Consider the following 17,532-nt stretch of genomic DNA (forward strand, 5'->3'; position numbering starts at 1 on the left):
CTCCTCCAACCTCACTGAATAGTTTGGAGACTGATATGAGACTGTGAAAATCTCCTTAAGGTGAAAAGGGCTCTGGGGCACCCGGGAATATCCGCACACCCGTGGCCATTCCCCTATAAGGTGGAAAGGACGGCTGGGTCACGCGGGAGCATCCGCACACCCGTGGCCGTCCTCTTTAAGACGGAAAGGGCTGCTGGGGTGCCCCGCAATATCTGCACACCCGCGGCCATTGTGGCTGTCCCCCTTTCTGCTCAGTCACCTCTGTGTTCCCACATTCAGGCTTTGGGACACTCATGAGTAGCTCGTCCCCTGGGCTGGTGAGGAAGGAGTGGGCGGTTGTTCTGAGGCTCTGTCACTCTCTGCCCTGTCATGAGCTGGGCAAGGCAGTGGCAGTGGCAGTGACCCTGGAGGAGTCTGGTCAGTGAGGGCTCCGGCAGGAAGTGCTGAGGCTTGAGGTGGCTCTGCCAGTCGTAACCAAATGTCTTCCCTCTTATTTCCATGATTCCTTCTAGTTCTGCACCTTGCACTGCAGAGTCTCTGTGTGTCTATAAATACACATGAGTTACGATACAGGTGTCTCTTTCCCCTCTGTCTGCGGCTGGGCCCAGGGAGTGAAGTGCAAGACCCCCTTACTGCTGGATGCCCACCAGCACGAGGCACTGCCTGCCCTGCTGACGAATGCCTACAGCGAGTCCTGGAAGCCGCCTCCTGAGCACCTGGACCGTTGACGGTGTATACGGGAGACAACTGAGCTCCCCTTGCCCCACCCTGAGCAGAGACTGGGGAGGCGGCGGCAGCACTGCCCCCATGGTGCATCCTTGGTGCATGGAGGAAAGTGTGTTCATGCTTAAAACACAGCCCATCCTCTCAAAAGCAGGGTGACAACCACATTTACTTCTGGAATCTTAAAAAAGGGCCTGTCTCTTTGAGAGAAGAACGTGGCATGTATGTGTGTACCTCCTTTGTTTTTTTTTTGGAGACAGTTTCCCTCTGTCACCCAGGCTGGAGTGCGGTGGTGCGTTCTCAGCTCACTGCAAGCTCTGCCTCCCGGGTTCATGCAATCCTCCAGCCTCAGCCTCCCAAGTAGCTGGGACTACAGGCACCCGCCACCACGCCTGGCTAATTGTTTGTAGTTTTAGTAGAGACGGGGTTTCACCGTGTTAGCCAGGATGGTCTCGGTTTCCTGACCTCGTGATCTGTCCACTTCGGCCTCCCAAAGTGCTGGGATTATAGGTGTGAGCCACCGCGCCGGGATGTGTGTACCTTTTTACAAGTCTTGCCCGACCTTTGCATTGAAAAATTATTGAAAAACTTAAGGATGTAACTGACAAGAACTTTATAGGTTTCTCCAAGTAAAAATTTGGAAAAGTTAAGTGAACCCATAATGTGTTTTATTTCTATGAGTCCCACACTTGGATTTTTAAATGTGGGCAAAACATCTGTATGTTCTTCAGCCTGATTTCCGTGGAATCGTGAATGAAACGTGCTGAAGTTGCCGTGCGGATTTTGTTATGTGGCGGTGACAAGTGGGGCTGGTCACTAAACAACTGGAGGGATCCCTGTCCTTTCTGTGCTCCTGTTGGACACTAGGCACGTGCTTGGGTGTTTTCTGTGTGTGGACAAGATGAGGACAGAATTTCCAGATTCACACGGTGGTATCTTCTCCCTTTTCTGTTAAAACGTGTCTTCTGCTGCTTCTACATAGACCAAGTGTTTCTTTCTCTTGCCTGTCTACAGAAACGCTGTTTCACAAAAACTGTGTTGTAGACATGTGAAGCTGAATTCCACATGATCAAGCAGATACAGATGACTGAGTATACTGTTTTGTGGAAGGAAGGTTTAAAATGATTTTTAGGTTTTTCCCTGAAATAGGGAATACTTTCAACTTTTTCCCTGAGATAGGGAATAATGAAATGGGAAAATAATTAAATTTTCCCGTGTAATTGTTAGATTATATTTAATTATTAGATTATTCATGTATTGCAAGGGAAAAAGGAACTAGATCACCCCATGTACCCTAATGAAAATTTAAAGGGTATGGGCGAGTTCATTTGAACTCCTTTAATTTGTTTTTGTTTGTTTGTTTTTGACAGGCTCACTCTGTTTCTCAGGCTGGGTGCAGTAGTACAATGACAGCTCACTGCAACCCCAACCTTCTAGGCTCAAGTGATTCTCCTGCCTCAGCCTCCCCAACTGCTGGGATTCACAGGCGTTAACCACCACACACAGATTATCACCTCTTGGAGACTAGCTTTGAGTTTGGGCATTCACTGAACTATATTTTGGTTAATTCTCAAAGTTTGTCACTGTTTATCTTTAATTTGCTAAAAATCTACATGTATTGTAAAATGCGTTACATTTCCTTAGCATTCACGGATTCCCCGTTAGTGGGGCAGAGACACAGAAGGGCAGAAGGCGTTCGGACATCATCAGGGTTGCAGTTGAATCCTTGCCCCGAACACACTGGAGCTCTGGGCTCTGTGGCCCCACGGGGGTCCTCTGTCCACTGAGGGGGCCGGGTTACCTGGAAGGTCCCTCCAGCCTCTGCAGTTTTGCCCTTTTCCGGTTAACATCTCATCGTTGTCCTGGGCAGCACTGCCATTCGTTCACTGACACACGAGTGAACAGCTGGTCAGTGGCCAGTACTGCTTCCTTCAGCTGGGAGGTGGTGATGTGATAACACTTCCGTGGAATTTGCTTCTTGGTGTATTAAGGGTTCAGTTGTATGTTTCTTTTTAATCTGCACCTCTGAATTGGTCTTTTGATTGCAAAGAGATTGCTTACTGGGTTTGTTTCTGAATATTTGGTGGATAACAGAGAACCTTGCTTATCTGTGTGTTCATTTAATGTGTTTTTGCCAGGCATTTATATGGGTGTGTTAGCCCTCAGCCCACTTTCTGTGTGTGGTGGAGTCATTGAAATCATTTATGTGAAGTCTCTCTTCTATTAAGGCCAGAGGACGTGGGGTGGTGTCTCCCTAAACTAGGGGGAAATGGCACTGTTCTGCCTTCCTCCCTGGGAACGCTGGTGTTTCCAGATCTCTGAACTTGGCTCCCACACTGGGAGAGTGGCTGTGGCTTCTGGAGCCCGTTTTGTGCGGGACTGACTCCTTCACTTGCTTTATTCCCCACCGTCTTTGCTGCTTTATGACGCAGGGATGAGGGAGTTGGGCCCGGGGGTCTTGCCTGTGCCTGAAGGGCCCGATGCAGAAACTCCTCGTGGGAAGGATGATCCTTGAGGGCAGCTTTTGGAGTCTTTTCCTACTTTTAACTGAGAAGCAGCTATTCACATGATTCTATTCTGCTGGTGTGTTTCAAAATAACTGGTGTAGAGTTGTGAAGATGTCCGAGACACCCATGATCCACTCCGGGCCAGTGCAGGACATTGAGCTCAGAATCCTTCAGACCATTCAGATGCCAAAGATTCTTGCTTGGTTATTCTCAAGCTTATGAGAATCTAAAACGCGAGCCACGGTATGGATTTTCTCTTGAAACCCCCTGACTTTGCCTTGTATTTTGGGCATGAATGACTTCATCAAGGGGAAAGAATTTGAGGAAGGAGCCTCTGAGGCTAGGAGGGGGTGGGAAGGGGTTGGTGGAAGAGGAGGGAAAAGGAGCTGTAGAGAGAAGAGCCAGGCTGGGGCTGGGGCATCTCCCCATGATGCTCCCCCACCCCTGGCGCGAGGCCCCAGGGACTGACTGATTTTCCCACAGGGAATGTGTATGATTGCGTGTCTGTTGCCCTCAGGGTGGGAAGGGAGGTCCTCGGTGGTGGCCGCTGTTGGCCTTCGCCTCCGTGGGTGAGGGCTGCTCCATCCCCGGCTCTCCGACTCCTTGCCTGGCACCTCCCTCGTTGGAGGCCGTGATCCATCAACTTTGTCAACACGTGTCCTGCAGACTAGTGCTGACTGCAGGTTCAGGTTCAGGAGTGGTCAGAGGAGGCCAGAGGAAGCCGTCGTGATGCGAAGCTAAACGTTTAATGATGGCGCTGTTGAGGGCATGAGCCGCGTCAGCCCAAGAGTCTGGGTAGGAGGGAACCGTGGGGTGGAGGGAAGACTGGACAGATGGGTACTTTCCTCGGCCCCTGGGAGCATGGCCAGGTCCACGCTCAGACCTCCTGGTTTCTCCCATATTTCCATAAATAGCAAGGGAAGGACTCGGGGCAGAAGTAGTTCAAGGGCCTCTAAAGACTTACGTAATTGTTAATAGGCCTACTTTTATGCTTTCTTATGTATTAAGAGCAAATCATGACACAAACTCATTTCTGTTTGAAGAAATCTTTACTGCTCTCATTTTTGTGGCAAGCAACATTGATTCTTTGCTTAGTGAGCGTTAGTGCCCTCCTGCAAAGTGCTGCTGCCTGGCGTGTCCTCGCACACACCTCTGTCCATTGGTCTCCGTTCACCTTTCCGCCTAGAATTGTAGGAGGGGCACTGGGATCGTAGGGCTAGAAAGAAACTCTGAAGGCCACTTTTAGGGGCGGCTTGCAGGCTTTGGTGCAGTGGAGACCTTAGGACCTGCCCCTCCTGGCACACCTGTGGGTGTGGCGAGCAGTGCCAGGGCTGAGGCACAGGTGCTGAGCCCGGAATGTGAGACGGCAGAGGCTGCACACGCCGGCAGGTGTCTGCTCCAGCCGCCGGGGGTTTCCGCAAGGGGTCGGGGGGTTGGTTTTCCTCCTTGAATTTGGGTGGGGAGGGTGTCCTGGGGTGCTGTGTCTGCACTTGTGTTGCTCTGAGGTCAAGTTGTGGCCCCGAGTCCCTGTCCCTCTGCCAAAGTGAGGGTTTGCCCATTTTCAGGTCAGATTTCCCTTGGGTCCGGGTCTCTGGGAGTGGGGCGCATTCCAAGGGGGTGTGAACACGGTGGACGCGCGTGGGCCTCTTCCTCTCCCCTCAGCTCCTGGGTTGTGTGTGAAGAGCTGCCCAGCAGAATCACCCTCCTGCCTGGGGTTTCATTCACCAGAAATCGTTCTCACTGTGGACTCTTGAGTCAAATGTAATCCAGGAATGGAACTTACTGTTACTAGATGCCACACACAGGATCAGGAGCTTAGTTGGGGATTATATGATCTGACCCCACACCTTAAAAGTAAAGACTATAGTTGTCAGGCCTCTGAGCCCAAGCCAAGCCATCGCGTCCCCTGTGACTTGCACGTATATACGCCCAGATGGCCTGAGTAACTGAAGAATCACAAAAGTTCAAATGCCCTGCCTGAACTTAACTGATAATATTCTACCAGAAATAAGTGAAAATGGCCGGTCCTTGCCTTAAGCGATGATTTTTTTTTTTTTTGGAAATTCCTTTTCCTGGCTCATCGTGGCTCAAAAAGCTCCCCCACTGAGCACCTTGTGACCCCCACTCCTGCCCGCCAGAGAACAAGCCCCCTTTGACTGTAATTTTCCTTTACCTATCCAAATCCTATAAAACGGCCCCACACTTACCTCCCTTCCCTGACTCTTTTCGGACTCAGCCCGCCTGCACCCAGGTGAAATAAACAGCCATGTTGCGCTCACAAAGCCTGTTTGGTGGTCTCTTCACACGGGCGTGCGTGACAATAGTTAGGGGGATACTGAAGTCTTTGGCAGCTCCAAGAGCTTTTTCAGTTTGTGTCAGGACCTTTTAGGCAGAAGGAAAAGCTTGCTAAGAGAATCTTACAGAAATGTTGGGTGCAGTGCCATTAACTTGTGGAATAAATGTGTAACTTTCCGTGGCGGTCCTCTGGAAAGAGATGCACTTTGAGTGTACCCTGGCCTGCTGGCTACAAGAATCGGCCGTGTCACCCCGCTTTCCGTGGGTCTGTAGGTGTGCGTGGTCCATTGCCCTGCACTGTGGCCATGGAAGGGAAGATGATCTGGAATGCTGTCGACAGTTATCGGTGTGTGTTGATGTGTGTTGCTTTCTACAGGGGAGAACATTTCTGTTTAATAAACATCTCATCACGATGATGACTGCAAGATATTTGAGTCTCATTCAATAGTGTTTCTGGGTTCCTTCTGTTTTTAATCTGCTTTCTAGCACTGGGCAAGTGAAGACATGGAAAGTAAAAACCCATCGAACTTGTAGAGACATGGTGTTGTGTAGGAGCAGACTGTAGCCTCTGGCTCTGTTTAAAGATTGTAGTAAACCTCTTACCTGGCATGGTCAGGGTGTAAATTATCTTGTTTAATCGAAATGTGTATGAGTCAAAGCTGGCGCCTGCAGTGTTGATGAAATACCAGATTTTAAGGGAATATGTCAATGTGCCGTAAGATACCAACAAAGTTCCTCACTGAGGTTCAGCGAGGGTTCGGAGGAGCTGGGCCTTAGGTCACCAGGGTCGTCTCTGGGAGCAGATGCTCAGTGTGGGCATTGGTCACTTAGCCTTTCCAGGGCCAAGGAACAGCTCTCTGTGATGGTTTTTGGAACCTGTATTTTGAGTCAGTTTGTCCCACTTGACTCGAAGTTGCCGCGCGATTTCAGACCTTTGCCTCCACCGTGCGCTCGTTTTCTTGTCCCCTGATAACTGCCTCGGTTGCCCCGGCCTGACATTTGAGCCTCGTCGTTCACGGACACAGACTCTGTGGTGGGGCGAAGGCCGCGACTCCGGCTTGCACCGTTCTGTGCCTCTCACCATGGTTTATCACATCACTCCCGGGATCTCCCGTTTAGAGGAAAAGTGTCCCTTTCCTGCAGGTCCTGTGTGGTGTGGAAACCACCCCTACCTACCTTTCTCCTGTTTGAACTGTACCGTGAAGCTATTTCTGTCCTAGTCAACCGTCAGAATTTAAGGAACAGTGATTTATGTAACTTATCATACGCTTCTCAGCAGTTCTTTATGAATTTCATTCTGTTGTGAAATGATTGCAGTTTTCATGGCTATGCTGGTCTCACGTTGTGGCCCTTGAAATGAATTCCCTTCCCCATTGTGTGTTAAGGTTGTGCCTGGGAGCTGTTGAGGCCTCACCTCTGCTTAGGGCAGTGGCTTTGCTCTCCTGACAAGAGGAAGAATCTTATTTAGAGCATTTCTAATGTGGCTTTTGCTTCCAGACAGAATTACTTTTTTCACAGAGACAGCCACTAAAGTCATAAATTATGCTCAAGATGGACGCACGGGTCAGCTGACAGAGTGGAGTCCAGAACCGATCCAAAGACGCAAAAGCAGTTCAGTGGAATTTTGAGTCTTTTCAACAAATGGTGCTGGAATTATGGGACAGCCGTATGCAAAAGAGTGAAAACAGGGAGAAATTCCTGTATGAAAATTAAGGTGGGCCATAGCCCTGAATGTAAAATACCAAACTACAAAACCTGTAGAAGAAAGGGAAATTGTGGAGACCTAGGGTGAGAGCTCTTAGCCATACCATGATCCATAATCAAGGAAGAAAAGAAGTAGGTAAGACTCATCAAAATTAAACTTCTAATATAAAAGACACCCCTAGGGAATTGAAGAGAGACATTTTCGATAGATGGGGAGAAGATATCTATGAACCATGCAGCCGGCAAAGGACTCGTATCCAGAATGCACAGGACTCCCACGGCTCCTGACAGAGAACAAACCACCTGACTTAAAAGCGGAAGAGACCTGAACAGATGCTTCACTGAGAAGGACGGGAGGATGGCCCGAAAGCATCTGAAACGACCTTCAGCATGACTGGTTGCACCGAGATGTGCACCAAAGCCACAGTAAATTTGTTCACACCCCTGCTGGAGCGCCTGACTAAGGTCTTCCGACAGCCCCAGGTGCTGGTGAGGACAGGCAGTCGGGACTCCTGTGCGATGCTGGGGTTCAGCACGGTGCAGACAGCTTGGGTTTCTTACAAAACTGAACTCACACAAACGTCGGGCCCGGTGACCCCAATCCTGGGTATTTACCCTAGAGAAACAGAAGCTGATGTTTAAGAAAAACTGTGCCCAGATGTTAATAGCGCTGTCTATAGTTGCCCAAAACAGGTTACAATGTGCCACAGCCATACGTGGAATAATAAATATCCAGCAGCCCCGAGGCCTGGCTGTCGATCGCAGGACACCCTGGGTGCACCTCCAAGCACGATGCCCAGGAAATCGTGATTTTGTGAGTGTTTTGCCACAACGCTCGCAAAAGGCAGACCCGAGGGATAGGAGAACACAGAGAGGGTGGTTGCTGAGAATGGGAGGGTATGCTTATGAGGCCCCGTGAGTGGGTTTGGGGCTGTTGCACTGTTCTGCTTGTGTGATGATGATTATGGGAATATGTGTGCCGAAATTCACAGAACTGAACACTGTCCACTTCACAGTAATTTTTAAAAAGTGGTAATATGCTCATTTTCGGTACTGTTTTTAATGGAAGATGGAGTTTGCAGATGATTTGTCAGGGCAAGCCTGTCTCAAGAGTTTGTAGACGATTCGTTAGGGGCCTGTCTCAGGGCCCTTGGGTTGGGTTGGGTTGGGTTGGGTTGGGTTGGGTTGGGTTGGGTTGGGTTGGAAAAGCCTTCCCTGTTGTGGGCAGTAGTACGGGGCATGGAAAGGATATTGCCAGGGAAACACGTAGAATCCTTTGAGGAAACGTGTATTTCTAACTTGCTATAAGATAGAATTGGAAATTGTAATGGTTTTGTTTTCTAGAGTCTTGGTAGAATAGGGAAGACAGTGTAATAAAAGCTAATTTTGAAATGAAGAATTTGAAAGATTTTCAACAGCAATAGCTCTAGGAAGTCACCCTGAAAATGATTTTAAAGATGTTCAATAGCAATAGCTCTAGGAAGAGTCACCCTGGAGTTGCTTCTTGAGCATTGGTTTCCTGGCTGTATCTTCCGACTTTCATTTTTAAGTTTTGCTGTGAGTTGGGGATGTGTGAGAATAGCCATCCCCAGGTGTTGGGTAGGAGTGGCCCTGCAGGGGGGTGCATGTGCCCCGAGGCCTGAGGCACTGTTTCAACCTAGCTTGGAACATGGGGACTCTTGTCAGTGGCTGGAGTAAGAGTAGCAGCCTGGCAGGCTGGGGGAGCCCCGGGGTGGTCTGGGCACTGTCCTCCCTGCCTGCAGGATGGCAGCTGGAGGAGCTCGAAGGCTGCCTGCCTCTTGGCTGTCAGCACAGCAGCCCCTCCTGTCCCTGGAGCAATCTTTGGGTCCATGAGTCTCTGCGCCGGGACTTGCCTCCTGGGACCTCCGCCACTGTCCTGAGGGCCCTGGTGCCACTTTCCCGGTGGGACCCAAGTCTCAGGCAGCTGCGACCCCAGATTCAGTTGCTTTCCCTGCCGTCTCATTCCAGCACGAGTGCTCATCTCACTCAATGTAGAGCCTCAGGTTCCTTCAAGATCCCCAGAGATGGAATCCCCCAATTTAACAAGATAGTTGGTCACAAGATATGAGTGGCACTGATTTAACTCAGCTTCCAGAGTTTAAGTTCCCAAGACACAGTCCTGCTCCTTCCCTGGCCTCATCCTGTGTGGCTGGTGTGGATGCGGGGTTTCCGGAGGATGGGGCTGAGGCAGGTCAGCAGCAGGGGGATGGCTCATTATTGATCGCTCAATGCCTTGAGGATAACTAGGATTAATGACCTTTATAGGGCTGTAGCTTTGGGGTATATATATGTGCGCGTGTGTGTGTGTATCTGTGTGTATATATATATGTGTGTGTGTGTGTGTGTGTATATATATATATATTTTTTTTTTTTTTAAACGAGGTGGACACGGTTATCATTGCATTTTTCTGACATGAAACTTGGAGAGCCAGAGGGTTTAGGAAACTCCTGAAGCCACATTGTCAGCGGGACCCGGGCGGTCTGGCCTTAGACCCTGCACTGTTTGCCCCTCACCACTCTGTCAGCAGACCCGGGTGGCCTTAGAACTCATGCTGGTCGTCCCTCCCTGCCACGTTGTGGGGTTTTTTCTGTCTCTGGGCAGCATTTGATAGCTTGTGAAACAAGACCAAGAGTTACTCTGAGTGGATATGCCATCATCTGAGATCCAGAACGTTTCCTGGACCTGATGTTGCCGATGTCATGTAAGGGAAGGTAAAAACATTTTCATTGTGGTCACTGGGGCTCCTGAAATGGAATTTTTCCCAGTGAAAATTGACTCATAAAAATCTTTTAACTCAATACTATGTGAACAGGAAGAAATGTGTTGGGCTCTAGTTAAATGTCTCAGAGCCACAGAAGTAAATGAGGGTACCTTCCGAGCACAGCCTCCCGGAAGAGGCCAAGGACGTTTGTCTGGAGGGTTTGCCATGAAGCAGGACCTGGGCAGGGCTGGTCTGCCTAGGGAGGCCTCTGCCATGATGTAGGTTAGTTGAAGTAGTTGACGGGTGGTGGCTTGAGGTCGGTGGTCCCTGAGGAAGCCCCAAGCAAGGCCGGTTTCCGTGGGATGGAAACCTGCCGTTCAGTGGCTGTAATCCTGGCTTCACGGGTCTGACATACAATCCTGCACTTGGATACTTGGATCCCAGCCAGGTCAGATGGCCCTGAAAGGACATTCGGACTGTGACGGCTGCACCCATTCTCAGCATCTGTAGGGTCTCCTATGTATGTGTGTGTTTCCATTTTCTTTCAGCACAATTTCTTCCAGTGAAGTCGTGAGAAATAGAAGGAAACATGGAATGAAGATGTGATTGAGGAAAATGTGGCGTGGTCTTCGACCTTATTTTGCCTTGGGTGGTGCTCAAGAACTCCACCTGACCTCAGAGCTGAGCGTTTCTGCCAGGAAGTCCTGCCTTTTATCCTACCTCGAGGCCTGTTGAGACACTCCAAGAAGCTTCGTTAACAAATTGCCTTTTGCTTTTACAGCAGTTGGATATATTTGCAGCAAAACAAAGGAATAACCCCCCAATACGGTGACTAAATGCATTTAAGTATAGAAAACATTCAGTCTTGAAGGGCCTGGGATTTTAATCATCTTTGGATCATGTAACAAGTGGTGTTGGTGATTAAAATCTCCTGACAGCTTTGTTCTGCCACGTTCCTCAGTTTTGAATGATGATCTTCCTGGTGTTGTACCTTGGAGGGGCGTTTGTGTCAGTAGACAGCAGAGTGGTGGTTCCCAGAGGCTGGGAAAGGACAGAGGTGAGGCCCCTGAAGGACACTGGTCTTCCTGGTTTAGGGGTTTGGGGCTCAGCCACCTTCCTGTGTCCGTGTAAATTATACCCAGGATCATTTTCACTCGCCCCACTTCAGTTGAGCATTGGAGCTTCGGGATATATGTGCCCACGTCACCTGGGCCGTGGTCCTGGAGTTGGGTGAGACTGATTCCCGGGTTTATAGAATTACTCTGGGATTATTGAAAACAGAAGCACTTGAGGCATTCGTAATGCTATTTCCTGAACGTAATTTATGTTCAGTTCTTCAGAAACATTTATCTGAGGAAGCATCTATCATTTTTGTTTTCTGCCACTCAGTGCTAGAAAGAATTGTGCAACACTCAAGTGAGTGGCATTATTCCTCTCCCTCCACCATGCAAGCAAGATTAAAGGTACCTCTGGCTCCCCTCAATCTTCTCATCTGCAGGGTGCCTGGCGTGGCAGTGTGCTGCCTTCCGTCTTCTTTTTGGGGAGAATTAGTCGTGTTTGTGTGTACCGCTCAGCTCAGCCTGGTGCAGTTTTGTGGGTGAGGAGCTTGGATGCTAGGTGACCCTCCCAGGCCTGTCTCCCACCTCCCTAGGCCTTGTTCTAAACTGACAGATAAACAGTGTGTTTTGGAAGAGGACAGCAGCAGGGCAAGAGAGAGTTTGTTCAGACTTGCTCCTTGCACTGACGTTTGAGCCTTCATCCAGCCTGGGCCCTTCTACAGAGCTGCCTTTGTGTGTTGCAAACCACTTCCTCCCAGTAACCGTGCTTTCAGAGGTTTGGAAATGTGACTTAACTCATCTTCAATTTAAAGCGTACTATCAAATTTTAGTGTTGAAACTGATGTATTTTATGGCCTTTATTTGATTTCTCTTGATTTTTTTCCCCCCATATGAGACATGGCATCTTAAGGGAGACAGCCTGGTGTTGGCCGCCTTTCCTAAGGATGGAAGTGAATTCTGAAAGCCCTTTATGTAGGCAGCGAAATAATCAGGGAACCGTTATTATAGCTATGCCTGTCCATGTAAAGTGAGCACGACTCATAAGCAGAAAAAAGTGCAGCCCGGGGGCAAGGTGAGCCCTAATGCTGCCTGTGCCTCACTTCCCTGCCATGAGGAACGGAAGTGCAAGCGCAGGTGGTTGAATTAGCCTCCAAGCCCAGCCTGCGGCCCCCTCACATCCCTCTGCATTTGCAGGGGCACAGGCCGTGCTGCCACCCCTCGCTCAGTGCCAGGGCTGATGCGTCAGGAACAGGGGGTACTGTCCGCCCCTTGCTCGGTGCCAGGGATGATCTGTCAGGATCCCTCGTGCTCATCTGGTCCTCCTGTCTTCATCACCAGCCTCCTGCTGGTAACGGGCTTGTTATTACCTTGGTATGGATAATAACATACCCATACCAACGTATGTAATAACGTACCCATACCAACGTATGTAATAACATACCCATACCAAGATGTTGTGGGGCGGTGCTCAGTCCTCTGATGGAAACGGCCCTTAGCCGATTCATATTCAACAGGACTGGGAAATGGGTTCTTGTTCCATGTCCTGGATCCCAGGAAGCCCTTGTCCTGGACTCTGTAATGCCTGGGGTCTTCCTGAGAAACGCTGGTGCCACTGGAGCACAGCCCGGCCCCCTCCAGTTTCTCCGCTTTGTAACTGCACTTGTGTTTAGCAGGTCTTCCAGGACTTAGACGCTGCTTGGTGTGAGCCAGGTTTTGTGTGGAAAGAGGACAGATCCGAGCCAGCAACCAACCAGCCCAGAACCATCTTTTATGCTTCCAGATTCTGTGTCCAAAAACTTACCCGTGGACATTGAGGGTGATGCATTTCTGCTCCAAGACATCTGTGGACTCACATGGAGGGATGGAAAGGATGTGGAGCCTCTTCACTCCTGGCCTGGGCTTGGACCTGCTGTGTAACCTCTCAGTGGCACCAGGGCCCCCTTGTGTCACAGCGGCCTCGGGTTGGTGGCACTGCCCCAGGATGTCCCGGGCTTCCTGATGGTAGGGCCTGCTTGTGCCATGGTGGCCTCGGGATGGTGGCACTGCCCTAGGGTGTCCCAGGCTCCAAGGCCAGTGTTCCGTCCAGCGAAGGGAAGTTGTACCGTAAGGTCTAGTATCGGAAGGTGCCTGGGGTCCTATCCTTCAGAGCGGTCCTGCACTCACCACAAATCAAGCCAGGGGAGGCCCTGCCAGAATTTGCAGCTGTGTTTCAGGTTGTTCCACAAGGCCTCTTTTATTTTGGGCTAGTCAGGTATATAATTCTTATTCTCTTTGGTTTTTTTGAGACAGGCAAAAAAAAAAACCTTTTTGTTGCTCAGGCAGTGGTGTGAGCACGGCTTACTACAGCCTCAACCTCCCAGGCTCAAGCGATCCTCCTGCCTCAGTCTCCTGAGTAGCCAGGACCCACAGGCACATGTTCCACGTGTCCCCATGCCTGACTTCGTTTTGTATTTTTTGTAGAGATGGAGTTTTGCAATGTTGCCCAGGCTGGACTCAAACTCCTGGACTTAAGCAGTTCAGCTGCCTCAGCCTCCCAATGTACTGAGATCACAGGCATGAGCCACCGTGCCTGGCCAAGTGTGTTTCTAATTTCAAAGTTAAGAGGACCCAGAGTCAGTTAATGACGTCTCTACTGGAACATGCTGCTTATAGTACATTAGGAAAAATCATCCAGAACTTGGAAAAGGGGCTGGACAGACACATCCCTTCGAGGTTGTCCGATGAACCCCTGGGGTCTTTAACCATCTGGAGGGATGTACCATGTCAGACTCACTGTTGACCGGCTGAAGCCCAGGTTTCATGAGGTTATGTGTCAGCTTGTAGTACTTTCTCTGGCAGAGATGCGAGTGACTTCTGCTCAGTGAGAGTCTCATGTCAGGGACTTCATGGCCTGAGGGACGGCAGCCTGTTTGAGCTGATGGAGCAATCTCGCGCTACCCTTATTTTCTGAAACGCCTATGAGTGACTTCTCACACGGTCTTTGAAGCGGCTTCATGCCCGCGCTCCTTGGTAATGATCGAATGCTTTTTTAGACCCCTCGTCCCCTTTCTTTGGGGTGTTCCAGTCTCAGTTCTCATGTGTTCTGCTTCTGCAGGAATTTCTGAAGCTGCTGAGTGTAGAAAGCACTGAGGAGGCTGTGCTCCCACCCCTGTGAGTCTTCCAGGCATCATGCTCTCCCCTTGGCGAGGCGTCGTCCATGGCACACTGAGGAGGCTGTGCTCCTGTCCCCCGTGAGCTTTCCAGGCGTCCTCGTCTCCCCTCCAGGGGGACAGGAGGAACTTTTCAAACCCTTCTTTTTTTTTTTTTTTTGAATTACAAAGCTACTTTTAAGACTTTGGGGTGAGGCCCACAGGAATAAAAAACACTGGGAAGGGGTAACCCCCTCACCCCCGGGAGTGGCCCAGGGGGAGAGAGGCTACCTGAGGGGAAGGAAGCACAAAAGGGACCCGCTGCAGACTCAGGGCAAAGGGAATGCCATCGGTGCTGGGACCTGTGAGCACTACAGGAGGAAACGCGAGCGTGGTGGGACTGGCTCCAGGCACACAGGCGAAGGGCAAGAGGGTTGGACACGAAGCCACAAAGCTACTTGGGTTCCTCCTTCTTCTCGTTTGCCTTTTTCTGCTTCTGCTGCATGATCTCCGAGTCCCTCTGCTTGCGGGCGGCAGCAGAAACCCGTCATCTCGGCGCTTTCCCTTAACTGAGTCGCTCTGCTTTTTCATATTCTTCTGGTGGGCGAGCTCACGCTGGTTACCGCGGGTCATGGCGACGGCAGCGGCTCCCTTTCAGACCCTTCTTAAGCTTGTTTTCATGTCTTTGTTTTAACAGATTTCTTTGCATCGTCTCCCTTATCCAGAAGTGAGGGTGAACGCTGAGTTATTCACGGGAGTCAAGAAACCACACGCAGCCCAAAGAGACGTTTGTTTCCCTGAAATGATTTGTGTGTGTTCACCTTAAAATGCAACTCAGGAAAACAGGTGTGTTTCGAGGAATGACTTTAAATTACCCAGGTAAAAATGTGACAGTTAAATTTCATCGTCTGTGCGGGTGTCCACAACCCCCTTCTGTGATTGCGTGTGAGTTTGTGACTTGTGGTTATTTTTGAAGAAAGAAAATCTGTTGCTGAGGACTTCAGAGGGTGTGCTGGGATTGTGTAGGGTGGACATCGGGGGCTTCAGTGTGTGGCTTCCTTGAAGAGGTTCAAATTAAGGCTGAGAGTCCCTACTCCAAAATGCTCTGAAACCTGAAACATTCCGAGCTTCCTCATGACACTGGAAGGAAATGCTTTTCGGAGCACTTTGAATTTCAAGCGGGGGATGCTCAAGTGGAAATTGAAATATTGCAAGACCCTTCTGGCCCCAGGAGCTTGGATAAGGACATGGAGGGGGCCTGTGCCGGGTGTCCCTGGAGTGTGAGGCAGCCTGGGCTTGCTGGACTAGTTTTTGTAGGAGCCACAGAAGGGAAAGAGGGTCAAAGTGGCCACGTCTGACTCCTGAGAAGTCTGGACCAGAAGGAGGTGGGCATGGAGGGCAGCAGTTGAGTCCCCAGCATCCGGGGCTCCTGTCCCTGGTGGAGTTGAGAAACTCCTCTAGTTGTGGCCTCTCCCCTGTCAGCAGCCACTGAGGCCTGAAGGGAGAGGGGGCTGAGGAGAGGAGGAAGGATAGGCCTACTTCTGGAGAGGGCCAGCATCGGCCTGTGCTAGCCTCGTGTGTTACTCCTGCGTCCAGGGTGCACGGCCATACCTCGTGGTGTAGTGGTTCCCGGGATGCACAGCGCTCTTGCCTGCAGTAACGTCTTTGTGTCCGACCCTTGGTGGCAAGTTACCTTTTTCCCCAGTGAAAAGAGGTAAAAAATCGTACAGAAATGCATTTGTTCTAATGTCTATTTTCCGATAAGACATGGTCGCTTAGGCTAAATCTTTGGGAGGTCAAGGCAGGAGGATCACTTGAGGCCAAGGAGTTGAAGTCCAGCCTGGACAACATAGCAAGACCCCATCTGTATAACAGAAAAATTAGCTGAGTGTGGTGGTGCGTGCCTGTGGTTCCTGCTACTCTGGAGGCTGAGGTGGGAAGATCACTTAAGGCTACAGTGAGCTGCGATTGCTCCACTGTACTCCAATCTTGGCAACAGAGCCAAGACCCAGTCTCAGAAAGAAAAGTAAAAAAATAATAATAATTAAAAAAAAATCCAGAAATATCATTTTCTTTTTAAATCATCCCAAAAGAAAAATCGGTTTTTTCTAAGAATGTAAAGGGAAACTGATATGATTGTTTCTCCTTTTCAAATATTTACAGTAGTCCGTCCACATCATCTCTCATCTCATTACAGAGCAGCAGGTTTCTTTGAGGTTAGTGGTGTTTCTCTGTGTCGGACCTTGGAGAACAGCCAGCATGAAACCTCTTACCACGATCGTGCGCATTGTTTGTAGTCCCAATTAAAATCCTCTCCAGAGACGCCTGTGCTGCTTATTATAGCAGAACTTTGGTTGTGCTGAAATGTGCTTTCAGCTAATGATTTTAAGTTCATATCTGAGATGATGCTGTATAATTCATGAAGCATATGGGATCAGTAATGATTGAAGATAATTCTGGCTGATGTCCTTTAGAGGATATTTTTCACTTCAAGTTAAAACTTCCTTCGCGATAGTCATTTTGGGATTCATTTAACTATATGCTATATTTCATAGCTCAAATTTTCATTAGTCATTTCATAACATAGTATTTTGAAAGCAGATTTGGCAAAATCTTTCTAACAAAATGCTTGCTTATGACGTCCCAAGGAGCCGCACTCAGAATTGCTGGTAACTGGTACATTTTAAGGATGATGATCGAAGTCACTTGAACGGGAAGGGCTGCTTTGTGAGGCAGATGGGGTTTCAACCCCGACCCTCCTGATACACCAGTCCTGACCCTGGCCTTCTCTCCTCTCCACTGGGAGATGAGAAGGGTGCCAGCATCCACCTCGCAGGCCGTCCTGAGAACCCGGGACTAAGTGCTTGTGTTCCTCTTGCAGGTGGTGCAGATGTGTGGGGGCTTGACGATATACACACTGCAGGCTTCCAGTGTTGGGGTAATGCAGTTTTAGTCATAAAGGTTGGATTTTCTTTGCTCCCCTGCAGACCAGGTGCAGTGCTGCTATTGTAGCAGATGTGTGGATCCTCTTGGGTGGTCCTCAGGTGGACAACGAGTCACCGATTCGGATTCCCAGTGTTAGATGTGAGAGGACCATGGACCTCCTGTGTTCAGAGGGGAGGAGTAAAAAGCTTCCCTTGGAATTCCAGGACTGTCTATCCCAGGAATGTCAAACCACTGGCTTTCACCTGACGCTGTCGTAGGTGACACTGTCTGGAAATGAGGACTCATGTTCCGCATACCTGAGCCAGTACCCGTCTCCCTCCAGGGCCGTGGCCGAGCCCTCCTCATTTCGCTGGGTTGCCAGCCTGGGGATCTGTAAGCCCAGTGACGTCTCCGGTCTCGGCCTCCCTCCCCGTGGGGACAGGAGGTGGCTTCAGGAGGCTGGTGATGA

General features: G+C 49.9%; 1 long non-coding RNA gene and 1 pseudogene across 1 annotated transcript; one reads left to right on the forward strand and one right to left on the reverse strand.

The window, feature by feature from the left end:
* Positions 1–13,377: 13,377 nt before the first annotated feature.
* On the forward strand, positions 13,378–16,792 carry LOC139361284 (uncharacterized). Its single transcript, XR_011618830.1, has 3 exons — positions 13,378–14,019; positions 14,105–14,160; positions 14,836–16,792. It is a non-coding gene; the product is annotated as an uncharacterized lncRNA (long non-coding RNA).
* Positions 14,449–14,787, reverse strand: LOC139361281 (small EDRK-rich factor 2-like; annotated as a pseudogene).
* Positions 16,793–17,532: the final 740 nt, after the last annotated feature.

Source organism: Macaca nemestrina, unplaced genomic scaffold (assembly GCF_043159975.1).
Source record: "Macaca nemestrina isolate mMacNem1 unplaced genomic scaffold, mMacNem.hap1 Scaffold_130, whole genome shotgun sequence".
In the NCBI taxonomy this organism is placed as follows: Eukaryota; Metazoa; Chordata; class Mammalia; order Primates; family Cercopithecidae; genus Macaca; species Macaca nemestrina.